Below are 7,959 nucleotides of genomic sequence, written 5' to 3'. Positions count from 1 at the left end.
ACAAGTAAATATGATAAAGCCATATTTTTGCAAAAAGGAACAATGAACACAAGATTTAAAATAGTAGTTGCCGAAGGTAGGGGAGGGAGAGGGATGAGAAGTGTGGGTACATATAGGTAGACAGAAGTCAATATCAGGATTCCAACTTCCATGCCGGGCAGTGGCTCCATGAATATTTATATCATTATAAACAAAAAATAAATAGACAGAATAACAATTAAAATTGATAACTAGGTATGTAAGTAGATAGGTAGATGGATGGCAGATTGAAAGGGAGGAAGGGAAGAAAGGAGAAGGAAGAGAGGGATGGAGGGAGAGAAGATGGAGGGATGGATGGATGGATGGATGGATGTATGGATGGACAGGTAACTAGATTAATTAATGAGGGTAATGTACAGATCAATGATGAGGGTTTCATGAAGCAAGATTTATGATAGGTATACTTCTACGTACTTAAGATCAAAAGGAAAAAAATAAATGGAAGGACATTACCTAGAAAGTGCCATATCAATCCCAGAAGGTGGGCACTCTTCCCCAACTTGCAGGTGAGGAATCTGAAGGAATCTACTAGGTGTTACTCAGATAACAAGGGGTAGAAAAAGGAACCCAGATTCAAACCCAACTCTGCTCACTACTTTCCAAGGAACATCACTGTCTATGGTTCTAGAGACAGATGGGGAGATCTTGACCCATCCTCATTTTATTGCTTCCTGATCTCTCAGGCCTGCTGTTCTACACTAAAGCCCACTCCATGCCTCTGAGTGGAGAGGAGAAGGGAAGAGCACATACACCTTTCCAGGTGTGAAAGGTGGTCCTGGAGTAGATTCAGGGTTGGTCCTGAGCCCCAAATGGCCCTGGTGAAGATTTGGGGGAGGCAGTGTAGTCCAAGTTCTGGAGAAAGGCTCTCTGTAAATGGATAAATATGCCCAGGGAAATAGGCATCCTACTCTATTTGATTCACTCTGGCCTTAGTAGTCACAGAGATGGAGGACCTGAGCCCACCTCCATTGCCCCTCAGACATGAATCTTCTCTTCAGCATTCTCTACTTGCAATAGAGCACCTTTAGCTTCAGCATCCCCAAACCCAGCCTCCAATACTGGGTGTCTTGGGGATGTCCTGGCCTCCTTCCCCATCACCTCCCACTGGAAGCAGGGCCAGGAATACGATGAGGCAGCAAAGTGTCCAGGGAGCAATTTTAAACAGACTTCTTCTCAGGGTTGAGCAAGGACAGTGTCGGCACTTGTACAAACTTGCCACCTCACATTTTGAGTCCTAGATGCCCTAGGTCTCCAAGTCCCATGAATTCTGTTCCCTCCCATTCATCTTTACGGTTGCTCAGAACCTCAGTGGCACTTACCCAGATCACGCCAATATCCTTCTCACAAGTCTTGCTCTGGAGTCTCCAAACCATACACTCCATGGACATCATAATTTTTTTTAAACATTTGCCCCTAAAACTTTAGATAGTTCCTCATTCCCCAAATCATACCTCAAGAAGGCGATAGGGAATGTCCCAGGTGTCCCATACACTGAAACCAGAAAAAAAATGGAGCAGCCAGAAGAGTGCCAGCTTGTCCAGGAAGATTCCTCATACCTTTAAGGAAATAGTTCACGTCCAAGCAAGCCCAGTCCGCTGCTTCCACACAAATAATTGATCATTGCACAGGAGGTTATGACGTGATCTATTCCACAAAAATTAGTGAGCTTATACTATGTAACAGGCATTGTGTTAAACACAGAGAAAACATTGGTGAACATTGGTACGGGTGATCCCCACCCTTGTGGAGTTTACAGTCTGATGATCACAGATAGACAAGAAAGGATAGAGAGAGAGGGAGATAAGGAGAGAGATAGGAAGAAAGAAGATGTGATGAGTGTTCTGAAGAAAATAAAAAGGTGCACAAACTAATGAGGATTGCAATGACAGAGATCCCACAGGGATCAGGAATCAAGCAGCTGCTACCTAGAAAGAATAGTAGAGAAAGCTTTTCTGAAAAGGGAATATTTGAGCTGATATCTGAAAGTCACAAGAGCCTGGGGAAATACACTCTTGTCACAGGGAACTGTGCCAAGATCTTAAGTATGAAGGAATTTGGAAGGTTCAAGAAAGAGGAAGGGTGCCAGTGGGGCTGGGATTTAAGAGTGACGGGACACGGAACAATGCCAAAGAGATGGGCAGGAGCCAAATCACACAGTGCTTTTGACCATCATAGGGAGTGGAGATTTTATTCAGGGAAGAATGGAAAGACATTAGAAAGTTTGAATCCGCAGAGTAAATGAGAAGATCTGATTTACATTTTTAGAAATCACCACAGCTCCTGTGGGGTAAGCAGATTAGAGGAAAGCAAGCAATCCGAAATTTCAGATGTGAGGTTACTGCAGCAAACCAGGGGGCATGAGGGTGGCTTGAACTATGGCAGTGCCAGGGAAGAGGGAGAGACATTGACTAATGGGAGGTGTGTTTATGGGTAGAAATGAGGGCTTGTTTGGGGACTGAATGTGAAAATAATGAAGGGGGAGGAATTGGGGATGGCTTCCTGGCTAGGCTGAGAAATGGATGAGATGGGGAAGACAGGTGGAAAAACAGTTTGGTGGCGGGAACTAAGGGTTCAGTTTCCAACACGTTGAATAGAATGATTGTTCATCCTCCAAGTGCGGATGTTGAGAAGGCAGATGGACATACACATCTGGAGTTCAGGAGAGGGGTCGGAGCTGGAGAGAGATTTTTAGTCACTGGGTCTATAAAGCTGGTTACCAGGGCAGCCAATCAGCAGAGCTAAAATAGTCACAGTCCCTTTTCCATCCTTCTTGCCTCCCAAAAGCCCTTGGATACAATGTAGTCTCCAGGCTCTGGTACAGACGTGGTACTTATGCAGGCATGGATTGGAAGGAGAAGCAGAAAGACAAAATGTTTCCATTTCTCGTGATTGCATGATTGTAGCTATATTTTTCTTTTGCATTTTCATATGATTTATGCAGGGGTTAGGAAAGTCCCTATTGTTCCCTGTTACCCTGAGCTATCCTCATGATTCTCGGCAGTCACACTGGAGACTGAGCAAAGGACTGCAAAGAGAGTGTTCTATAAAGAAAACTTTCAGAGGCTGGCAGTGAAACATCTGAGGGATTCTGAGACTTTAGGATCATGATCAATCTGAGCTGGAAAAGCTCTTGAGACCACCTAGTCCAACCCCTCCTCCCCAACCGAGTTTACAAATGGAGAAGTTGTGTCTTGGAGAAATTGGGTGACATGATCAAGATAAAACGATGCAACTCTCAAGCCACCATTTCGGATGCTCACAAAGTTTTACATTTTTAATTTTTTCCATAATTTAACATAATTTCTATTTTAAGCACCATTTCCATGGACTTAATCTTAGTCAATTCAGGATCTCCTCAATCGAATCATGGTCTCCTCACCCTCTCCATCCACAATGGTATCTAGGTGTCTTTGTGACATTGGTCCGTGTAGGCATCTGGTAAGATATCCATGACCTTGTGCCGCCCTTGACTACAGATCCACACAAGTGCCATTAGCATTATCTTCTTCCTGATCTCAGGGCTTCCCTACATCCACTCACTTTCAGCTCTGCCCACAATCCTCTTAACATTCTGGAAAATCTGGCTACTCTGGGACCCCAAGAAACTCTGAAAAGTGCTCTCAGGCACCTTGAGCAGAGCATACCCAGGCAGAGCACACACCCAGTTCTGCTTTTCTGCCGCCAGCCCAGGCTGGAGGCAGGAACTCCATAAGCCATTTCACCAGGAATGAAGGCACAAGTCCTCCTGACTTTCCAATCCCTCTCTAACCTAAATTCGACCTGGGGTTGAGGACCAGGTTGCAAAAACATCTCAGGGCCCCACCAGTGTTGGTTCCCTCCAGTTCCGCTCCTCTTTCCCACACATCCTGCAGTGCTGTCTAGTCTCACAAGGTAACTGGAGTGTGGGGAGGGTAATAGAGAGGGAGGGGTTCCCTCTACAGGAGCCCGTGTTTTTCCAAACTTTTGCATCTTTCATCTGGATCTCAGCTTCTGAAACTCAAGGGTGCATTTATCCTCTTCTGCAATGACAGTCTCCCTTGAGACAGATCCATTACATTTATCTGCTGCCTAATTTGGTCACAATAAAACACAATGCTGAGGGGAAGTCAGCAGTGAAAACTGGACCGCAGAGCTCTGCAGTGACACCAACAGGCACGTTTTATAACTACATGTCAGAAGCCAATACACTCTAAAATCCAGGGCATCCCAACTCTACAAATATACTCAAAATCATTGAATTGTGCACTTTATATAGGTGAATTTTATGCTGGATAAATTACACCTCAATAAAACTATAAAAGACAAAAGGTGAAGCTACAAAAACTTGGGGCTATTGCATACAGTTGTGTAGTTTCTTTTTTCTTAATAAACACCAATTTGAGTTTGGAGAAAAAATCTAATGCATCCAAGCATACAAAATACCAATTCCCTATGTACTTTATTCCTACATATTTTTAACATTCTTCCATTATTAAAATTAAGGAAGAGAAAAGTAATGAGTTTCAAGAAAATCATTGGAACCCTCATTTTCTTCCCAGATTCCCTGATGGAACTGATCTCGGGATCATGGGAAAAAGCAAAAAAGTCATGTAGAAGGCAAGTTCAGAGCGTGGGATATATTACCTGGTTCTCAGAACCTGAAGCCCTGAATCTCCTGGGGATAGTTTCTATGATGCTATAGTAAAAGTAAGTATTAGAATCACCCATATACAAGGTTTCTAACTAAATCCACTGTCTGTGCACAGAGGCAGTAGGCTAGTGGAATTTATTTTCCCCAGAAGCCTCCAGCTGACTTGCCTTCACATCTGATTGGTCAGAATCTCAACATCTGTCCCAGCCTTAACCAATCACTCAACCAATTCTTGGCCAGGGTGTGGGGCTGGCATAACTGGTGTGGTCAAATTAAGATCTATCTCCTGGGGCTGGGGAAGGGCCTAGGTTCTGCCAAAACTCATTGCTGGACAGAATTGGGGGATTCTGTTAGCGAAGCGGGAGGGGAATATGGCTATGGAGAGGCCCAAACAAGGGGATCTTCCACAGAGTGGATGGTGAATCCAGTGAGCTATGTAAAACTGCACCCTGGGAAGATGCAATACTCCAGGGGTGTCAGGACCTGGGGGTAGGGTGCCTGGTGAATGTCAGAGATTTGACTCCAAGAACCACAGCCCAAGTGTGGGGTGGGGAGCCATGGAAAATAGCTACTATTCACTCTCTCCAAACTTGATGGGGCAAATGCTCAGACTGGATTTAATCGGAGTTTAAAAAAAAAGTAAGTGACACGTTTATTAATTACAAAGAAAAAAAAAGAATAACTTTACAGTGGAAATGCCTGGCAGACACCATCTTAAATAAGTAATCAAATTGAACATCACCGGTAATGAGACAAATTGAAATCATGTGCTTTCTGATTGGATGCGATGACAAGAACACAGCATCACTTCTGCATATTTCTGCCAAAGATGCAGAACCTGACACTAATCATGAGGAAGTGTCAGAAAAATCCAAAATGAAAGAAATTCTGCAAAGTAACTGCCCATACTTTCCAAAAGTGTCAGGGTCATAAAGTGAAAAAAAAAAAAAAAAGAGGAAGTGTTCCATTTTAAAGGAAACTAAAGAGACATGACAATTAAAAGAAACCAGATCTTTTTTCTAGTAAAGACATTTTTGGAGCAATTGACAAAACTTACATGGGGTCTGAAGATGAGATAATAATAATGCGTCAATGGGAGTTTCCTGATTTGGATGGTATTGTGACCATGTAGGAGAATGTCCTTATTTGGAGGAAATACACACAAATATTTTGCTATGATAAGCCAACATGTCAGCAATTTGTTCACTGATGTTTCTGAAAAAACGTTATTTGTTCTACACTTGCAGATTTCCTTTAAGGATGAAATTATTTCCAATTCTTAAAAAAATTAGTGACATTCCGATGTCATGGAGAAATTCATATCTGTTGCAAAAAGAATAACCAGCTAACATGTACTGAGAGCTTACTGAGTTCCAGACCCTGTTCTGAGTACTTTACCTGTATGAACACACGACAACCAGATGAGGTATAACCTACAATTACCCACATTTCAGAAATTAGGAAACTGAGGCACAGAAGGTTCAGTAGCTTGCCCAAGGTCACACAGCTGGTAAGTGGCTGGCTGAGTTTGAACCCAGGCAATTGGCTTCAAGATCCCTTGCACTTAACCACCACAGACTCTCTTTTGATCCTCTGTGTCCAGTCCAGTGACCTTAAGTAACATTGATAACCTGAGGACTCCTAAATTTATTTCTCCAGCTGGGTCCTCACCCCAGAATATTATATCTAACTGCCTACTCAGTAACTCCACTTGGATGCTCAATAATGTCTCAAAGTTAACATTTCAAAATCCGACCTTCTCATCCCCCAAAACCTGCTCCACCCACAGACTTTCCCATTTCAGTCAATGGGAACGCCTTTCTTCCAGGTGTTAGAGCCAAAAATCTAGGAGGCATCTTTGACACCTCTCCTCTCCTCTCTCATCTCACATCCTTTCCATCAGGAAATTATGTTAACTCGACCTTAAAACGTGTCCAGAATCCGACAACCACTCTCCATCTCCACTGCCCAGATTCACCCACCATCCTCTTTCCCTGGTTGCTGCAATTAGCCCCTCGCTGGTCTCCCTGCTTTTGCCCTTTCCTCTCTCATTCATTCTCAATACAGCCAGCAGGGGATCCTTTAAAAACAAAAGTCAGATCCTGTGCAACTTCTGCTCAAAGGCTTGCAATAGCTGCTCACATCACTGAGTAAAAGCCAGAGTCCTTCCTTTGCCCCACAGCCCCTCTCCACCAGCTCACCTCATCCCCTCTTTCCTCACTCTATGCTTTCTCGATAGGACTTATCACTTTCTAACATATTCATCATTTACTTATTTGCTTTATTTCTTATTTATTATGTACTGCTGTCTGCCCCCTACCTCCTGGAATGTAAACTCCAAAGGGCAGTGAGTGCTGTCTGTTTTGCTCACTGATGTCTCCTAAGCACCAAGAACAGTGCCTGGTACATAGTGGGTGCTCAGTAGTTGTTGAGCAAATGAATGACTGCATTATACAATCTCTCATGTTTGTTTGTTTGTTTGTTTGTTTGTTTGTTTTGATGAAGATCAGCCCTGAGCTAACATCCATGCTAATCCTCCTCTTTTTGCTGAGGAAGACCAGCTCTGAGCTAACTTCTGTTGCCAAACCTCCTCCTTTTTTTTTCCCCCCCAAAGCCCCAGTAGATACTTCTATGTCCTAGTTGCACATCCTTATAGTTGCTGTAAGTGGGACGCGGCCTCAGCATGGCCGGAGAAGCGGTGCGTCGGTGCGCACCAGGGATCTGAACCCGGGCCGCCAGTAGCGAAGCGCGAGCACTTAACTGCTAAGCCATGGGGCCCGCCCCATGATCTCTCATGTTGAATGGGTGAGAGAAGAAGTGAAGAGATGGATAAACATAGAGCAGGAGGCAGAAGAGGAGGAAAAGAAGGGGAAGTCCTATAGTCTAGGAAAATTCCCTGATGCTGCCGGCTCTAACAGCTTATCCCATGATCTGTGGCTAGAAGTTTCTAGGAAACCGCAATATTCAGCCAAACCTTTCTTTTGGAAAAGCAGCAATGAGTACTGATCAATAAGGTGGATTTGTGAGATAGTTCTGGGCTCAGATGCAGGGCTCATCGAGGTCTGCCATTCCCCTGGCTAATCAAAGACACCTTCTCTGGTGTGGGACATTGTCACATGCCATCAACAGGTTCTGGGGAGGGAAGACAGGGAAGAAGCTCTTTACTTCACCTCCTCTGAGGGGTAGGGCTGAAACCTTTATGTCTCCTCTCTGGCCCCAGGCACTCTCTTGCCCCTGCCCCTTGCTTCTTAGGGTAGGTCTGGTTATCAGAGCATGAGGCCCAAGGCACC

The sequence above is a fragment of the Diceros bicornis genome, chromosome 19 (assembly GCF_020826845.1).
Source record: "Diceros bicornis minor isolate mBicDic1 chromosome 19, mDicBic1.mat.cur, whole genome shotgun sequence".
NCBI lineage: Eukaryota > Metazoa > Chordata > Mammalia > Perissodactyla > Rhinocerotidae > Diceros > Diceros bicornis.
This window is presented reverse-complemented; position numbering follows the sequence as displayed.